A 20821-nucleotide genomic window follows, 5' to 3' on the forward strand; every position below is an offset into this window, starting at 1 on the left:
TAATCACTAACGGATAGATTGGTCTGGCCCAGAGGCTATGTAACATCCCCTTTGCTACTTCACAATCGCACCACCAGAACAGGTTTTTTCCACACGCTTCCCTGCAATTTGGAGACACGATGCATGCCTCACTCTCCGACCCAATGACCTCCACGAGGCACTAATCCCTAACGGATAGAATGATCTGGGTCAAGGACAATATAACGCCCATTTTTTGTTCCTTCCCCAGACTTGTAGCTTCACATCGCCATTCATTGATGCTGCCACACCATGGCCACCACACCCTGCACAGGCTACCAAGTGGGATTCCTGTTACTCCCACACCCTTAGGCCGTGTATTTACCACACCGCCTGACCAATGACCCCCTACAGAAGCTGAGGGATCACTCCACGAAGATTTACCACTACATTTCTTTGATGGGAAGCTTCCAATCACTGCACCATTTGGATGCAATGTGTGCATAGACTAAGCTACTAATAAGTTCCTTTTAATTATGAAGTAATACACAACTGCGATCACACATCTCCATAACCGCCTTTAGCAATTTCCATTATGCTCTGACAGATACCACACGGACAGAGAGAACCCTTCGCCCCAATCCTGAAGAAGGCCACCCCACCAACAAGCTCCAATCAATTGCTACTGTTGGCCGAAACACCACAGTGGCGATCTATGACACAACGTCTTGTCTCACTTTTTTGTTTCACATGTTATTGTGTGTTTTGTTTTGAGACACATGGACCATTAGTTGTCCTGGGTTGCACCCATTCATCTTTTTGTCACAACAATGTATGATGTATAAAAGAGATTGTGTATATATATGTGAGGAAATTTCCTCAATATTTTAGAGGAAAGTACTTAGCAGTACCCTCACACTGTAAAAGTGAAAAAAAAACTGTACGTTTCTGTGCTTGGTTTGTTACGAAAAGAATGTACTAAAATGAAATTGTTTCCTTGATATTAAATACATCTATCAAGAACTCGTTGTTTGATCTCCCATCCTGATTTTATTAATATATTACAACATCCTAGGACGTGACTTGATGACAAAAACATGATGACATGTTTCACTGACAAAGGGATAGTGTGTTCCACTTCAGGGATACATTATATGAATGTAAGGGAATACATATTGGCATTTACATGCTAAAAAGCATTATGAGGTGTTCCTTTAAACCCAGAAATATTTTTGTATGGAGTACATATTTTGTTGACATGGCTAGACTGGTAGGTATAGTGTCGAATATCTGACGATTTTTTGTTCAGGACAGAAGTACCTATAGATGACGAAGGAGGACAGGTTATCTCTTTTAGAGTTAGGCAGAGAGCATGGGGCAGGGAGTGGGGGGACGCACGAATAGCGATGCCCTGGAATCTCAAGACTCTACGTTGAGGGGTCTACAGTCTCGCTTCTCAGCCACGGGCAGGTCCGCGGAGCGGTATCTTGTCAGAAGTCGCGTACGCTCTAGCGGCAGTGTCGTAAGCCACACAGCTCAGAGGGTCCCCAGGGGCCAAGCAACACAGTCAGCAGTCTTTCCTAAATAGCAACAGGGGGTCGCGCCGCTCCCCGTCCTTAGCACGTGGCCACAGCAGCTTCACTGCCTCTGAAGCCCCACCGTCACACCACAGTGGCCATCTTGGCGGGAACATCCATTGGCTCGCAGCACAGGTGGACCCATGCAGACAGCAGCACGGGTGCAAGGTCAGGCGCACCCAGGATCGGGACCGCCTGCCTGTGCCAGGCTTACAAAGCAGGGGACACTCAGAGCAGGATAGCGCACCCAATTGAGATCTACAGCTGGATCGCCTCAGTAGCACACGCCATATGCGGCTTCATGGCATGGTGCTCAGCCACGCCCCCCATCTCTTTAGAGTTAAAGCAGAAGTGGTCAGAGAGGACAGGGTGGTTGTCCATGGGACAGATGATGAGGGAAGAGGATGGAGAGCAGTAATAGCTCTTGGTGAAGGAGATAGACTAACAAAACTGATAGACTGAGAACTATTTGGCGATGATTATTTAGACGACGATGAATTAGTATTTTTCATAAGTCTTACTTATTGAATTAAAGTAGAGCATAGACAAATGCCACAGAGAATGGCATTGATTAAAAAAAGTCATTTTTGCTGGGAGATTCAGAAAAGGTGGCAAGCTGCTTATGGACCAGCAGTCCATACGATGTGGGTCTGAGTGGAACAGGAGCATTTAAAATTAAGCTGAAGGCCGGAGCAATTTTGCCATGAGCAAAGTAGTATCCCATGTCCAGAGAAGCAGACAAAGGTATATTTGACACAATATCCGCTTTAGTACAGCAGGGAATATTGGTGCCATTATAATCTCCATGTAACACAGCTTTGTACCCAGTGAAGAAATCAACCGGGGGTAGTGGAGACTTATTCAGGATCTCTGTCCCCTAAGAAATATTGTCAAAGCAGAGTTTTTTCTGGTTCCAAATCCAGCTACGATATTTTGCAATATTCCAGCCACAGCCATGTATTTTACAGTAATAAACTTAAAGAACACTAATTCCCCTTCATGAGGACTCACAAGATTTGATCTCTATTTCGTATTGAAACCTGCGCTGGAAACACACGAGATTGTCTCAGGAGTACTGTGAGTCGCCCTCGATCTTTAATAGCATCCTTCAGATGGACCTAGGTAACATACAACTTGAGAGCACTATAATTCAGTATGTAAATGATATACTAGTGTGCAGTGAGACAGAAGAAAAGTGCAGAAAAGACTCAGTCCAACTAATGACCAAACTAGCAGAGAAAGGATATAAAGTAGACAAAGGGAAATTAGAATTTTGCCATGAAAGAGGTCCTGTTCATAGGACCGCTAAACCCTCAAAAGGGAGAAAAGTGGCACCTGAGAGCAGAAGCAATCCTGAAGACTCCTAAACCGGAGACTGTGGGGGAAATGCAACAATTTTTAGGCCTATGTAATTCCTGTAGGGCCTGGGTTTTTGATAGCGGCACATATATTGAACCACTTTTAATAGGACTTGAACAAGCACAGGTAGGCAAAAGTAAGATAACCTGGGATAGATGAGATGACTGAAGGATTTGAAGAATTAAAAAGGGCGATCTGTACAGCCCTTGTGTTAGGAATTCCATACTATAAGTAAGAGTTGTACTTATTCTCACACTCAAATGGAAAAGTGATGACAGCAGTCCTTATGCAGAAGACTACATTAGGACCTAGACATAAACCATTAGCCTATTATAGTGGGATTGTAAACCCAGTAATGAAAGGACATTATCCTTGCAAACAAGCATCAGCTACTGCTGCTTTCGCGATTGAAAAAGCTGCAGGTATTACTGTGGGGTGCTCAATGACTTTATTTGTCGAGCATTCCTTATTTGCCATTTTAGAGAAGCCTAAAAGTACATTACCTCATAACCTGATGCTCGTTGTGTAGTCAATTTCAAACCCAGCTATCAAAATTGTTAGATGTGTAGAGTAGTGAATCAAGCAACGTTCGTAGCAGAACCAGTAGTAAAGGGGTCTTCGTACATAACTGCAACGTATACTGAATTCTATGATGATGATCCTCATAGAGAAAATGCTCTTGGAGGGGCGGGGAAATTCTATTAATTGACTGTTCTTCAAATATTTACCAAACGACGGGAGAAAGGCATACAGGAACGGCAGTAGTTTGCTAAACAGGAGTGGTGAATTTGAAGTAGTGACAAGTGCGAGACTGCCTTCACATTGTTCAGCACAGGCTGCAGAATTAGTGGCGCTTATGGCCGCACTCCAAAGATATGAGGATGAGGAAGTGACAGTTTACTCCTATCTCGGCCTACCTGACATCAACCATACAGGCAGGATTGTCACGCTAGAAAAGGTGGGGTGTCCTCCGTGCAGACGGCACACCAGTGCAACATGCGTCTCTATTGGATAAACTCATTAAGGCCCTAAAGCTCTAATTAGCTATTGCTGTGGTGAAATGCGCAGCCCATACTAAGAGGGCAGACATGATTTCTCGTGGTAACAAAGTCGCAGATGTTGAAGCCAAAAGGGTAGCATACTTCCCAAACATTTCTGATTTTGAAGTAGAAAGTGTTAATCGGATGTCGGGCGATGTATGATGGTAAAGGAAGGTTTTAATGTTATCCATTGTACAGTTAAGAGGCCTAGCCCCACAAGAAGAGCAGGATTTATGGAAGAGACAGGGGTTTTCTTTATCCCCACTGAGGCTTTATGGAGACAAGATAGTACTGGAAAGCCAGTTCTGCCTCTAGCATTATTGAAGGTAGCGTTGGAGCAGCTTCACTACCCGGCACACACAACTAGAGAGTCTTGCTGCCATAATTGCAGAAGACTGGTACTCACCAAATGTATTGCACTACGTGGCACAGATTATTGTGAACTGCATTGTATGCCAGAAGTTCATAGCAGGACACACTTTGAGAACCGTGATAGTAGCAATCACCAGACCTAATTGTCCTTTTCAGCATCTACATATAGATTATTTGCATATGTTGCATACATGCAAAGGTTATAGATATGTTGGTGCTAGTATGTCTCTTTTCCAGGTGGATTGAGGTAGGTCCATGTACGTCCCCCGATGCCACATCTGCTTCCAAGTTCCGAGATCAAAAATTGGTTTGTACCCAGGGGACCAAGTGCTTGTAAGGAGTTTTGTACCCACTTGGAATAAGCCCCGTTTTGAAGGACTGTACCTAGTAGAGGGGTCACTCCCACTTTAGTGAAAACTTGAAGGAAGAGGAGCCTGGCTGCATCTGAAAGATATGAAGCCATATGAAGGAGAGACCCTGACCCCTCCTGCACCCGTTGACAGTGAAGCAAGAGAAGAAGCTCGACAAATGATGACGGTATAGGCTACCAAAAACCAAAACAAGGATGTATCGGTATAAAGACAATCTGAACGAATCCCAAGTCTAAGAGGAAAGAACAAATAACTTTGCAGCAATTCCAGAACTATTCTAGATAGGCAAAAAGAGATGTGTTGGTGATCAAATACAAAGAAGAGCACCCAACACTTTGTTACCTATAACATTACACAAATTCTTGTATGCGGTTTTCACTTGCATATTGCAGTCTTACCCAGCTTTATTTAGACGACACGTTGTTACATTCTTTGGAAATCCTAAAAACAGTGCTATTGTTTTCAGGATCATCATTGTGATCATTTTACAATTTTTGATTAAAAAAAAGTCGTTTATTCAAGTGACAAATATTACACGTTGAATTAAAAGGAATGGGAATTGTTCCAAGTTTTACAAGATACACTACTAGCAAGAAGATCAATATGTTTATTTGGAACACTTTTTGTAACCTCACTCTGTACAATGATTTGTCTTTTCTTCCTTATTATGCCATTTCATCAAATAATCAATAATGCCGAAAATGTATTGAGCAATGAGACATCTATTTTTATCCCTAGCAAAAGCACAAGTAATATTTTTCCTGATATTTATAAACTAATTATGTTGAGAGATTGTAAAACCTGATAATTGGGGAGCCGGGTTGTTATCAGTATGGCATCATTACTCATTATTACAGAACCATTACCCATTTAGGAATCATTGCATCCTGTTTAGTTATCCATCATATATTCTGATTAGTAAAGACTAGTAACATACTATCCACATTCCCTTATTAGACTGCCACTTTATTTGCTTATAGAATGACACACTGTCGTATTTGAAGTGCCATGTAGTGCTTTAGAGACACACTGTTATACTTGTAGAGACATGTAGATCCATTTAGAAACACGTTATGTTTTGTAGTTACATGTACACATGTATGCATTGTAGAGACACCACGCATTGAGTGTGCACTTAGAATATGCAATGAGTTTGCATATAGATAGCGTTTGGGTTTGCGAGAGAAAGAGTAAACGCTAGAAAGCATGTAGCTGGCTCCTAAGCCATTTTGAATGGAGAGATACAGAATCACCACTCGGCTCTGTGCGAAATGTTATGGTACACTGTGAAAGATTGGAATGCAAACAGAGATAACACGACCCTTGTCCGAGTAGAGAGGGCCTGGCTTATCAGCATGGCTTGTGTGCCGCGTAGAGAGAAAAGGTGGGAGGCAGCGCGATGGGAGTTGTTGCATGGTGAGAGGGAGAGTGTGCTTTAGCAGGGAGAGCCTTGCACACAGGCATGCACGAGAGGGATTTCATGGTTTATGGATGGAGAAATAGAGGAATAGATGGTGTATTGCAGGCAGACAGAAGGCCATGAGATAGATATGACGGCCAATGTCACATTGACAAAGAACACAACCAGAACACGGAGTGCTTGCAGGGAAAGTACATGCTACACAGACATTCAGGCACTGCCTGAATATAGAAATGCTGACAAAGAGAGGCATTCTTAGCTTAGAGAATGAATGTAACCATAGGGATTTGAATAAGTCATTGCACAGTATAATGAGAGGTGAGGCTTTTGGGAGTTGCTAGTTGTTGGTTCGAGCTGGTTCTAGATGGTGCTAGATGTAGATGGAGTTCGATGAGGGAGAGGTGTCTTGGTGCAGCAGAATCTGATGGCTTTGGGAGCTCGAGAGCTTGGGGAAGCATTCTGATGAGGAGAGATCGAGAGCTAGGCAAAGGCTTGTGGCAGTTTGCGTGACCAGATCTTGAGAGAAAGGCCTGGCCCTGACACTGTGGCAAAGAGAGCTGGAGAGGGGAGAGAGACTCATGCAAATGGGAAGTATGATTTTTGGCCTAAACTGATTGATCAGAACAGACACTCGCAAAGAGCTTTGGGTTTGGGGAAAGGGGAAATCAGACAGGGATTGTCTTAGAGAGAGAGGGAGTGAAGTATGGTGTGGATTGGAGAGGAATGCTGAATGCTGACGCTTGCATTAGGCTGCATTAGAATCACAGGCTTGCATTAGAAGCCTATAAGGCTTACAGTAACTATACTGCATGGTAGATTTGCACCAAAAGTATTAAAGGTGCAAATTCGGTATTTGCACAGTTTTAGTAGTGTCTAGATCAAGCATTGTTATGTATGAATAAATGTATTCTATTGTTATAATTGAATCGATTCATGTGTTTTCTTTGTGTCTTATGTTGTTGTGTCCATAGGAGTAAGTAATCTAGTCTAGGAGTAACACAGTGCACATAGGCCCTGAGATACAGAAGAGGGGGGCATAGTGATCCACACCCCCCTAGGCGATTGTCTGTTTGTTTAAGACCAGTGCATGGATGCCCAAGGGGGGCTAGACCATGGTAGGATTCTTTTTACCCTCTAACAAGATGCTGAACATCATGAGGATATAAATGCATATCTTGATAATTCAGCCCATTTAAATAATATGTGGTATCAGCAAATGAAGGTGGTGGTGGTGGTGAGAACGTCAGCTGAGAGCTGCTATGTGTGTTCTCTCGTCTCTTATGCCATGAGCAAAGCCAGAACAGTTATTGCAAGAGAAATTACCTGTGTATGATGCAAGGTGTCTCAGCCATCTAGCAGCATGCACAACTTGAAGGAAAATGGGCAACCCTGCGATGGAGGTTGAGGAAGACATTTCCATATGAAGATGAATACATAAAAACGCAGCAAATGGAAAAAGACCCAACCTGGATAAGTATAATGCTTGTGTATTCCCTCAGTGGTATGACTGTAGACCAGATAAAGATTGTTGAACAAAAAAGACTGCGTTGTGCAGATGCATGGGAAGCACCAGGATTGCCAGGATGCTGGGAGAGACTTTGACTATAAGTGAATAGACGAGTAGCAACCAGCAAAGGATAGGAAGACGGAATGCTAGCCTGTAGTACACACTTATTGATGACAGCACCAGTACAGATAGTGCAAATGGTGAATGTCTGAAAGCATGGGCCAAGTATTCAAAATTATTAACATGGGTATAAAAGGAAGCAGGACCAATGAAGAACGCCACATTGTGTTTCAGGAACAGGGGTTTGACTAAAGTTGGAGAAAATGTGGAATGTAAGTAGAAAATTAACATACCAGGAATTAATGGAGGAACTGCTGTGCTAATGGACCACTATTGGGCCTGTCGATCCAGGGCTTATGTGCAGCTCCCTGAAAATTCAGGAGGAATATGCTCTATAGTGTTCAAAAATGTTCCTGCATTGCTGATTCCCCAAAGTGATCTCCATATCGAGGACTTTCCGAATATGTATGCACACCAAAGAAAGGTTGCTTAACGTCCTTCGGCCAAATGAGAGAACTACTTCTCAGCAAAACCGATGGAAGCTGATCATGACATTCCCGGGGAGCATTAGCCCGTCAGTAGAACAGCAGTGATATTTACAGCTATATTCATGCCAGGAATTCAGACTGCATTGAACGCCAAGTGGTTACAAATAACCAAGTCGGAGCTCGTACAAACAAACACAACAATAAAAGGATTTAATGCAATTCGAGAAGAATTGAGGACTATCGGTCTAATGACCCTCCAGAACAGGTATGTGCTGGACTTGATTACAGCATTGGAAGGCAGCGTGTGCGCCAAGATTGGGCCTTCCTGTTGCCTATGCATTCCTGCCCATGATGAGGAAAATGGAACCCTGGCAGAGGCAATAACGATGCTGTCAACCCTGCATACGAAGATGGATGAAGAAATAGACAATACCGAAGATGACTGGTTCTCATGGGTTCTGACCTAGCTGGTGAATGCCTTCAAGTTGCTTGGAGCAATATTAGTGTTAGTATTGCTAGGTTTCTGTCTTACAAGAAAAATCATAGGACAGTGCAAGAAGACAGCAAAGAAAACTATTGGGATGAAAATAATGATTAATGTAAATGCAGAGACTGGTGAGCACACACAGACTGAATGCACCACACGTGAGCACCTGAAAGGAAGTTCTCCAGCATTGGATCTTTCATGGATTCACATGCTTTGAATATTCCCCGTCGTCAGGCTGGGAATCCCCGGTACATTATATAGACCCTTTCCCGTAGGAAAACTTTTTCGACGCTTATGCGTCCTATCCACCTCGTTTTGTATCATGCGTGCCCGTGCCGTCAGGACGTCATGATATAAATACAGGCCCCGCCCCCGCGCTCCCTCAGATTTCAACCGTCTTTCAAAGCAGTGGGATCTTCGTGTTACTACTAGTGATAACTAGATTGTTTTTTTGTCTGTTTCGCGTAAGCGAAGTTCAAACCTGGAGAATTATGTCTGGAAAGGCGTTATTTCGCCCATGTGCAACCTGTGGCCTCAAAAAGGTTTATGAAGGAGACGGCCACATGGACTGTATCTACTGTCTCCACCCGCACCACACGGCGGATACATGTGAGATATGCCAGGGTTTCTCCCAAAAAACCCTTAAGGACCGTAAAAGAAGGCTGGTCGACTGGCTTAATGACGGAGCGGGTGCCTACCCGGCTTCGGAAGTTGGCTCCACGGCCTCCAGGAGCAAGTCGGAGCCTCCATCGAAGAAGGTGCGGCCAGCAGAAATTCGCCCTGAGGACAAGCATAAGGGGAAACATGCTGGATCCTCCTCATCTCATAAAAAGCCCTCCTCCTCCTCATCATCTAAGACGGAGAGGCTGGCGCTGTCTAAATCCTCCTCAGGGGACCGTCCCAGGTCTTCCGTGAGTCGAGAAGCTTCAGCCGGGAAGTCGGCATCAAAATCGACAACGAAGTCTAAAGGCTCGACGACGACGACTTCCTCGTCGACCTCGGTGTCATTGACGATGCCTATTACCGTTCAAACAGCAGCGGTTGGGATTCCTTCGTCGACGGAAACTCAGTCTATGGCTTGGCTGCCTGAGGTCTATGACCCGATCCCCCCTGAGGTCTTACTGCAGCCAGACACGGCCTGCTCGGCGGAAGGGGAAGGTGACATGGTTCTGCAGCCATTGGATTTAGGCTTACGGCCTTCCACGTCGACGACGACGGCGACGAGTGCGAGCGGGGGTATGGTACCTATATCATCCACGTTGCTGAACCCCCAGACAGTTTTGTCTCTGGATGTGCTTAATACTCTTCAGAAGCTACTACAGCGGCTGGATACCCAGTTCCCTCAACCTGGGACGTCATCGTCACTTCTGTCTGTACCTTCCGTCGACGAGCAAACTTGTACGGCTCGCTCGTCGACGAATCACCCATCGGCTCCCCAGGCGGTAAAAGATCGTCCTCGAGCTCAGGAGGAGGGTGAGTTGTCGGAGTCCGACTCTATACATGATGACTCTGGGTCAGACATCTCCCTGTCACCGTCGAGGGACCCGACATGGAATTCGGATGTAGAATTGGAGTCTACGAGGAGCCAGACACAGCCATCTCCCCCTGATGATGTGGGAGCCTTCCATGCAATGATGGGGAAAGCGTGTTCCGAATTCGGCTTGATTCCTGAGGAGCAGAGGAAAGACTGTTTCCTTTTTGACCATATGGGTCAAAGGAGAAAATCGGTATTTGCCATCCCAATCCTTGACCACGTGTGGCAAGAAGGTCTCAAAACGATGCGCCATCCGTTCTCGGAACCAGCCATAAAGGGACGGATCGAGAAAAAGTTTAAAGCTCCGGAGTCCACTCCAAAATGTCTAACATCACAGCCTTTGTCTGACTCGGTGGTGTCGGCGGCAGCAGCTAGGAAGGCCAGGGTCCAGCAAAAATGTTCAACGCCACCGGAAAGCGAGGCTAGGAGGCAGGACGCATTTGGAAAGAAGGTGCTCTCGGTCGGAGCGACGACAGTAAGAGCAGCCAATTCCTTAGCGATCGTGTCACGATATGATAGGGAAATGTGGCACAAATTAGCCCCTATCCTAGAACACCTGCCAGACGAACACCGAAAAGCAGCTATGTTACTGGTGCGGGACGGCGAGGAGGCCTCGAACCACGCTATTAATATCGCAGTGGACCTAGCAGAGTCTGGTTTCAAACAAATCAACCATGGAGTAGTGCTTCGTCGACAAGCGTGGCTCAAATGTACTACTTTCCGTCCTGAAGTACAGTACAAAGTCCTGGACATGCCATGCGAAGGGGAGCACCTGTTTGGCGAAAAGGTTGATGAAGCGCTGAAAGGGATGAAAGAAGACACGGATACTGCTAGGTCCCTCGGCGCCCTTCAAACGGGTAGAAATTTTCGCTCTTTTCGCCCTTTCAGAGGTGCTTCTGGAAACTCCCGCTTTGGAGCCTCGAGGGACCGTGGATTTAACAGGCCCTCGTACTCTTCACAAGGGTTCAGACGAGCGTCCCAGTCGGCACGTGGAAGCAGGGACTATCAAGCCTCCAGGCGGCGAGGCTCAGGTCCGTCGTCAACGAAGAACAAGCAAACCAGCAACCAATGACGGCCTTCGGAACGTCCTGGGGGGTCGAGTCTCTCATCACTTCGACCGATGGAAATGCATCACCAAAGATCGATGGGTCCTAGACACGATTCGCATGGGTCATGCGCTGCAATTCAAAGACAAGCCTCCGCGTCTTCCTCCTTTATTCTCGACACAGCCCCACCTCCAAATCCTACGACAAGAGGCGGAGCTTATGTTGCGAAAAGGGGCGGTAGAGAGAGTTCCTGTGGCACAGGAAGGCCAAGGAGTTTATTCCAGGTTCTTTGTTGTCAAAAAGCCAAACGGCAAATGGAGGCCCATTCTCGACCTGAGGGTACTCAACAAGTGGCTAAAGAGCCAAAAATTCAAAATGCTAAAACTCCAAGAGGTTATCAGATCGGTGCAACCCATGGACTATCTCTCTTCACTAGACCTTCAGGATGCTTATTTTCACATCCCAATACGCCCACGACACAGGAGATATTTAAGATTCGTCGTCGGGAGAAAGCATTTTCAGTTCAAGGTCCTCCCGTTCGGGCTCAAGTCCTCCCCCAGGACGTTCACCAAGTGCTTGGCCCCTATAGCGGCCCATTTAAGGAAGGATGGTCATCATGTCTATCCATATCTAGACGACTGGCTAATCAGAGGGTCATCCAAGGAACAAACACGAGACAGTCTACGAGCCACAATGTCCATCTTACAGGAACTGGGCTTCGCAATAAACTTCGACAAGTCCTCAGTAGAGCCTTCGAGGACCTTGGTCTTTCTAGGAGCGGAGTTTCATACGCACACAAGCCTGGTGAAACCATCCAGCGAAAGAATTCAGAAACTTCAAAACAAGGCGTCGGAATGGAGCGGCGGTACCAGAGTCTCTGTGCGCAAGTACATGTCCCTGCTAGGGACCATGTCGTCCTGCATTCCGTTAATAAACAACTGCCGTCTGTTTATGAGGCCTTGCCAGGAATTTCTAGCGGACCGTTGGGCACAGAGCAGAGGTCGCTGGTCCGACAGACTGGTCGTCGACGAACAACTAGTTCAAGCACTCGGCTGGTGGAAAGTGTCTACTCACCTAACGAGAGGGATGCCTCTACTGGAACCAGAGTTCCAAAAGACGGTGGTGACGGATGCATCGCTGAGCGGATGGGGAGCTCATCTGGATATGTTACAGGTACAAGGCCAGTGGTCTTTGCAGGAGTCCTCCCTGCATATCAACCTGCTAGAACTGAGAGCAGTGCGATGGGCTCTGAAGTCTTTTCTTCCGCAACTGAGGGACTCGGTGGTGCGTGTCATGACGGACAACACCACTACGATGTTCTACTTGAGGAAACAAGGAGGGACACGTTCCAGGTCCCTATCGACAGAGGCACAGAAAATCTGGCATTGGGCCCTTCAACACAACATACAAATCTTAGCATTTCACCTACCAGGAGTGAAAAACGTGGAAGCCGATGCCCTCAGCAGAGAAATGAACGAAGTTCACGAATGGGTGCTGAACGACCAACAACTTCAACAAGTATTCAAGGAATGGGGACACCCTTCCATAGACCTGTTTGCAACGAAGAACAACAAGAAATGCCATCAGTACGCAAGCAGATGGCCTCAGCAGGGCTCACTGGGGGATGCGTTCTCATTCCCATGGACGAACAAATTCCTGTACGCATTTCCTCCTTTTCCCCTTGTCAGGAGGACGTTGCAATGGATCCTCAGGTACCCATGTCGGGTAATTCTGGTGGCCCCATACTGGGCCAGACAAGTGTGGTTTTCAGACCTACTACACTTAGCGGCGGCGGAACCGATGAGATTCCAGAAGACCCCCGACCTTCTGTCTCGACAGGAGGGTGTCGTTTGGCATCACGACCCGGACAGCCTCAAGTTGACGGCCTGGCTCCTGACTTCGCCGAATTTGGTCGGCTAACGATTCCGGAGGACTGTCGACGTATCCTGCAAGCGGCAAGAGCACCTTCCACAAACGCCTCATACGCGTACAAATGGAAAAGGTTCTGTCAATGGTGTGAGGATCAACCAGGTTTGGCCCCGCAATCGATTAGGCCGGAACAGCTCCTTCCATACTTGCTGTTATTAGCTCAAATGGGCCTGTCGGTGTCGTCAATAAAAGTACACCTAGCAGCCATTTCCAGGTTTACTCGTCGACGGCACTCGGCACCATTGTTCAGCGACCGCCTGATTAAGCACTTCCTTAAAGGCCTCTTTCGGAGTTTCCCTCCAGAGAAGAAATTTCCACCGGAGTGGAGCCTCAATCTGATCTTAACGTCTCTTATGAAACCTCCGTTTGAGCCAATGTCATCATCGTCTCTGAAGTTTCTGTCGTGGAAATTGGCCTTCCTGGTGGCCATCACTTCAGCCCGACGTATCTCAGAAGTTCAGGCTCTAATGGTGGACCCACCATACTTACGATTTTTCAAGACCAAGGTAGTCCTAGCCACTAACCCACAGTTCATACCAAAAGCTCCTTCGGTGTTTCATAAACACTCTTCTATCGTGTTGCCTACGTTTTTTCCGGAGCCATGCTCGGGAGCGGAGCGCATGCTACACACATTGGATGTAAAAAGGGCTCTCAAGTTTTATCTTCATCGTACGCAACCGTTCAGAGAAACGAGACAGCTGTTTGTGGCCTATGGGTTGGGTGCTAGAGGAAAAGCCATTTCAAAGCAAGGACTTTCAAGATGGGTGTCATCTACCATCTCGTACTGCCATTCCAAGGCAGGGAAGCCTCTTCTACGACGGCCAAGAGCTCATTCAACTAGAGCAGCGGCATCGTCGACGGCACTGTGGGCCGGAGTCCCTCTAGGGGACATCTGCATGGCGGCTACCTGGGCGACTACACACACCTTTACCCGCCATTACTGCCTGTCGCAGCAACATGCCGAAGACACCCGGATGGGACAGGCGGTGCTTCGACACCTATTCCAGTAAGGTAAGCCCCGGCTGCGGGGTGGCATCCTGTGGAATTTATGACTGTATGTGGTCCGTTTTTTCCCTATGTAAACTATTACTGATGTATACATAATCTTAGGGAACGGCCTTTTGCGAAGAATGTATAGGGGTTTGCATGCACACCTCCTCTTGGGGGTAGTACTGCTATGTAATCTATTCAAAGCATGTGAATCCATGAAAGATCCAATGCTGGAGAAGGGAATAGTTTCTTACCTGTAACTCCATTTCTCCAGCATTGGTATCTTTCATGGATTCACATGCGCCCACCTGCCTCCCCTGATCATGCAAACCGGTTCCCCCACTACTTTGGGGGCCGAAATCTGAGGGAGCGCGGGGGCGGGGCCTGTATTTATATCATGACGTCCTGACGGCACGGGCACGCATGATACAAAACGAGGTGGATAGGACGCATAAGCGTCGAAAAAGTTTTCCTACGGGAAAGGGTCTATATAATGTACCGGGGATTCCCAGCCTGACGACGGGGAATATTCAAAGCATGTGAATCCATGAAAGATACCAATGCTGGAGAAATGGAGTTACAGGTAAGAAACTATTCCCTTCTCTGGCACCCCTAGGAACAGTGTTATTACCCTAAGGATCATAAGAACTATGTAGGACGTTGGGTATTCTGTCTATCAACTGGTATTACCATGACCTGGAGTGTGGGTTAGCGCATAAAAGAAAACGCAGGTGACCTGAGGAGGGGGCGGGGGTGATGAAGATATGGATCCCAAAGAAACCATGAGGAAAAGGTGAAGATTGAGGTGATCGAGGACTCGACCAGAGGGGGGAATTTAGAGAGGCAGATGTACACATGATTTGTAGTGCCCACCTCCTCAGCTCCATCATACTGGAAGAACAGCAAGAGATCAATGTGCGTGACACCAGATACAAGAGACGTTATGCACTCAGACCACCGTATCAAATGTACCCTCACACTGATGTGGTGGAAGGATGTCTGCATACACCATTGGACATATAAGTTAAATCAGACCAGAGTAAAGTGACCTTCTGAATAGAAATCACGAGGATGCACTGAACCGATTAGCGAATACTGAAAGAATGAAGATGCAACTGAAGTAAGAAAGTAAAGATTTATGCGAATACGAAGGAAATCATGTACACTAAGAAGATAAGTGAGAAGAGAATCAGTAGATGTAGATACGCAGAAACGCAAGGTAGATGAGAAATATAGAAGCTTGCTGCAGTAGAAAATAGAATGCGGGTAAAGCAGCCATGATGAAAAGATGGACGTCGGTTTCGTATAATAGTAAGCTAAGAAGCCTGAATGAGAGATATCGAGGCTGCAGGAGCTGACGGGTGCTGGAAAGCAGCTTGTTGCGAAGAACAAAGAATATCTGTTTGGCTTGGGATCAAGGATGCCACATCACGAGTTAACTGCAAGGCACAAGGGGAGTCAAAGAGGATAAACCTACATATGCGCAACATATTTCTCTTAGATTAAGTAAAGGAGAGCACATTGGCAAGTGCCAAGTATTGAATAATCAAAGATGCAGAAATCATATGACAGACGGAACAACTAAGTCTCCATACGACAAGAGGTGTAATAGCACCCAGAATAATTGAATAAAATAGTATTAAATAAGAGATCAAAATGGAAAAAATCGTGATTTCGTCGCATGCGGTTCAGGACTGAAAAACTAGGCCTATTCATTAAGCTGCAACTGAAGATAGCGATGTACATACACTCAAAGTCCCAAGGAAGAGAACAGTCAGCAAGGTCAACTACAAAGAAGCAGCCTTGGCTTAGGGTTTAACTGATGAGAACTAATTGGCCAAGTGGGAAGTGGTCTAACGTTGTTCTCTGCACCTCTGTTTGGTTTTACTTACATGATGCTAACTAGCCAAATGTCTATGGTTGGGAGAGAATGGCAACCAATCATGAGGGCCTATGTAATGATGAACCATACATTGTTGCAGGGGCCAATCCTCTGCTGTTATTCTGCTATTAATCTGTATGATACATAGTTGGAGGTAGTTTAAGGCGTGCCTACCAGATAGAGGGCAACCATTTATGTTACTAAGACCTAAACAAAGTATAGGTATATATGTTCACTTAACCAATCCCTCCTTGCAATCGTTTTTACTGTTTTGCTGCATAGGGTGATTAAAGCCTTTGTTTAATTGAAATGTAGATGACAGTGAGTGAGCTGCAATCTGTTTGTTCACCAGGTTTCCCTACTTTAAATTAGTATTTTGCAATGTTCTTTGAGTCTGTCCGGTTATTTGGGTCTGAGATCGTTTATTGGTAATTCAATCTGGCACTTGGAGCGCTTCAGGTGCTACTGCACAGGTGTCTCAAAGGTTGTGGATGTCTAAGAAATTGGTAAGGCGGTTGAACACAATTCTTTCAAGCATTTTAGAGTAGTGCGGAAGGAAAGACAGTGCGAAAGGTAGCCCGTAGGATCGGGTCAACCCCTTGATTTTTTTAGGATAGAGATGACTGGCTATTTTAAAACTAGAGGGAAAGCAAGTAAAGTCGAAGGATCGGTTGAAGAGTTCAGCGAGGTTAGAGGCTGCTAAAGGGGCAATTGGCTTGACTAGCTGAGGAGCAAGAGGGTCTGATGGGGCACAAAAGGGATTGGCCTTCATTAGAGATATTTAGTCAAGATTATTGGCTTTGTTATTGCTTGTATTTCTTTAAAACTGTAAATGAATGAGCTTGCTTTTCTGTATTTGTTTGGAACCATTTTTGTATTAACTTTTAGAACATGAGCAAAATAACTGATTTCGCTCAGATTCGACACAAGCTCACACCCACCAAATTGTGTAATGAGGAAAAACAAACATTTTCGCCATTTCGAGCTCAATGAAAGTCCATGTTAAATGATTTTTATGGGCTTTAACTCGGCACTGTTTGTTTAGTGCCTTTGTGGCACTACAGTTGTGTTACAGTAGTACACAAATCTAGCCTTTGTAGGAGAATGCAAGATCCTCAATTGCAGACTTTCCTATTAACCCTGCCTGATCTGGGTTTGGGAAGATGCGTACAAAGAAGCCTACCTAACTTGTTGGAGATGTTGACTTCTTTTGATCATACTCGCTATGAATCTAAAACTATTGTTAATGTTAAAGGATATTTGTACCATGCACTATCACCACCGACTGGTCCCCTGGCGGCTCTGAAAAAAGGGAGGGGTGGGGGGGAGTTAGTGGGATGAGCTGGAGAAGTGCAAGAGAGCAGTGATGTACTGTTGGCGGCCTCAGCCCAGAATTCTGTTGGCTGGGCTTGGGGTGTTATACTGTCGGAAGACGTCGAGTGCTGTTGTGCGAGTCCATGTGTGCTTTGTTTTGTTGTTGTAATGTAGTAAAGTTTGTGCGAATTGTTGTGTTGTAGGTTTGTGGTTGTGTTTGGTTAGAATTTGAGAGGTGTATGCAGAGGGTGAAGATGATAGTGGGTTGGTTAATTGTCATTGATGTCTTGAAGTGAGGCGCTAAATTTCCCTATTTCTAATTAGTTGGAGTGTGTGGTCGTCTCTGTGTCTTCATCCAAATCAGGGCTGTACGACACTCGCGGTCCCTTTCCCATATGGCATCCGTTCATATGCATAACCTTGACCAAATTTGGTACCGGCCGCCTACGTGACCCCTGTTTGTATGCAGGGCGGACAGGCGTGTGTGCATCCCTTGCGGTCTAGCTCAGAGAGCATTTGCAATCTAGTCTAGCAGGAGGGTGGCACCGGTAATCCCGGGTTTACTGCCTCCAGGTGATGGGGCTGCTCGGCATTCATCCTCTTATTTGGTTGCTCATTCATGTTACCGCTCCTACCCCCTTTGGAATGTGGCAATGCTAACGCTTGCAATTATGTCCAGGTGCGCTGTCTGCCTGCATTCACAACTCTATGCCCCTGCCAATATCCACAGCTTAGTTAGTGTGGCCAGTGCTAACATTCTCCCAACTTTTATACAGGTATGAACTATAGTAGCATTTATCAAGTGGGTGAAGGTTGTTCGCTGGGAGTTGGCTAGGGATACTGGATACTGTCCTCATGGGTGTTGTTTGTGTCCTATTAGACTTAGTGTCATCTCTCTTGTTGTAGTAAGAGTTTTTTTATTCGCTTCTGGATGTTGTCATTATCGTCCTATATTTGTCAACCTTTTCATTGTTTGTTTTTCCCGTTTGGTTTTTGAGTTTGAATCTGTGATGTTGAAGAACCAGGTTTTTAGTAATTTTCTGAATTGTAGGTGGTCTTTGGTGCTTTATTTCTAACGGGATGTTGTTCACAGTTTTTGTGGGAGAAGGAGGAGCCTCCAAGTTTTTTCTTAAGGTATGGTTTTTCTTCCAAACGGATTTCATTGCTTGATCTGAGGAGTCTTGTTGGCTTGTAGATTGTTAATTTCTTTTTGAAGGAATTCAGCTCCCCGTCCACTGATTGCCCTGTGTGTTATGTTTTGAAGGTGATGCAATTTTTGACTAGGAGCCAGTGCAGTGTTTTTAGGATTGGAGTGATGTGGTCTCTTCTGTATAGTTTGAGGAGGAGTCTGGCTGCTGAATTTTGGATCCGTTGTAGTTTCTTCAGGAGGTATTCTGGTATCTCGAGATGGAGGCTGTTTGCATAGTCGATTTGACATGACGAGGGTGACGATTGTGAGCGTCTTGTGGTTGAAGGAGAGGAAAGTTAAGATTCTTCTTGCCGTGTGAAGAAGGAAGAAGCATTTCTTGATTATTGCATTTATTTGTGGTTCTAAGGTTAGGGTGTTGTCCATCAGAACTCCCAGATGCTTTACTACCTTAGATGGAATTGGTGCGGTTCCCATTTCCGTTGGCCATGGAATATAGGTGTTTTTCTCTTTTTTTGGATATAATCATTATTTCTGTCCTGGGTTGATTTTCAAGTTATTGGCATTCATCCAATTAGACTTCTTTTAGACACTCGATTAGGGTTGAGTGATCGACTTGTGTGGCTTTGATTTATTTTCTTTTTTTGTTTGTTTTTTTGTAGATGATTTGAGTGTCATCTGCGTAGTTGTAGCATGTAATTTTGTATTTTTTGAAGATTCTGATTAGTGCAGTTTGGTAGATGTTGAAGTACAGTGGTGATAGTGAGGACCCTTGTGGTACTCCAGTTGTTGACTCGTGGTGTGGATTTGAAGGGCTTTAACCAAACGGTTTCTGTTCTGTCTGCTAGGAAAGATTTAATCCAGAGTAGTGCCGTGTCTGTTATGCCTATGTCTTCTAGTCTTTTGGTTGGGGTCTCATGGCTAACTGTGTCAAAGGCTGCGGAGAGGTTTAGCAGAATCAGGGCTGAGATTGTGTCGGAGTCCGCATTTGTTTTTAGGTCATCCCAGATGGACAGTAATGCTGTTTCTGTTCATCTTGCGGGTCTGAAGCCGACTTGTGCTTGGTCCAACAGGTGGTGTTTTTCTATGTGTTCTTGGGTTAATTTGTATACATAGGTTTCCAGGAGTTTGCTGGGTAGGGAATGTTTGAGATCGGTCTGTAGTTGGAGAGGTCTTCTACGATGCCACTTAAGAGTGGTTTGATATATGCTGATTTGAATGATTTTGCTATGGTTCCTGTTGCTAGTGAGAGATTTAGGAGGTTTCTGTAATATACTGATGGTGTTCCTTGTGCGAGGATTGATTTATAGATGTCGGGCAGGAACAGATCCGTGGGTGAACCTGATTTCTTGCTGTTTCACCAGCAAGACGAAAGCCTCTACTGATATTTCAGTATCAGGTAATAACATCCCTATATATATGGTCGCTGTATACAATGTTGCTGGGAAAAGGTTGCGGCAACATTATATAGGTGACCATATAAATAGGGTGGCCCCTCTCCCTATGAAAAATAAAAAAGGGTTTGCGGGTTCCATGTAGTAATTTACCCACAAAAAACGGCCATTTTTCAGCGATTTATTTGCATGGCGATATTTTTGAGGGGACATTATTACATGGAACCGATATTTCGGGACCGATATTTCGGGATAGTTTTGGAGTTTGTGTTGTGGTTCTGTGTTGGGTTCAGTTGTTTGAATGTTATGGTTGGTTGGTCTGTTTTGTGTGATTTGTCGGATGTCGTTGATTTTGTTCTTGAAGTGGTCTGCCAGGTCGTTGCAACGTTTCTCTGAGGGGTTTGGGGTGTTGTCGCAGCCAGGTGGGTTTCTCATTTCTTTAATGATGAACATTTCTTTTTGTGAGTTTGTCGCATTGGTGATTCTGTCGTCATAATGCCTTCTCTTTGCCTTTTGTATTTCCTTCTTGTATGCTCTGATTTGTTTCTGGAACCGTTTTTATTTTTCTGGGTTGTATTCTTTCCTCCATTCCAGCTCCATTTTCTTGTCTTTTTCATGATGCTTAGTAGTGGGGTGAACCATTTTGCCATTGCTCTTTTTTTGATGGGGTGACTAGTTTTTCTGTGATGATCTTTTCAATTGTATCGGCGATCCATTTATGTAACAGCTCCGCTTTCCTGTCTAGGTCAGCCAGCTCTAGTTCTGTAATTGAGGGTTTGGTTGTCTCCAGTTGTTCGAACAGGTTGCTTGTTTTGACGGTTTTCCAGTTTCTTTTTGTGGTGGTTGTGAATTTGGGGCTCTGCATGCAGAGTGGAATAGGTAGTCTGATGATGAGATGGTCGCTCCACAGTATTTGTATCAGTGGTGCTGTGGTGATGAGATCGGG

General features: G+C 45.3%; 1 protein-coding gene across 1 annotated transcript in view; it reads left to right on the forward strand.

The window, feature by feature from the left end:
- Positions 1 to 20821, forward strand: part of SART3 (spliceosome associated factor 3, U4/U6 recycling protein) — a 559753-nt gene that overhangs the window by 77068 nt on the left and 461864 nt on the right. The gene's annotated exons all lie outside the window — the stretch shown is intronic.

Source organism: Ambystoma mexicanum, chromosome 10, assembly GCF_040938575.1.
Source record: "Ambystoma mexicanum isolate Mex_15411 chromosome 10, UKY_AmexF1_1, whole genome shotgun sequence".
Classification (NCBI taxonomy): Eukaryota; Metazoa; Chordata; class Amphibia; order Caudata; family Ambystomatidae; genus Ambystoma; species Ambystoma mexicanum.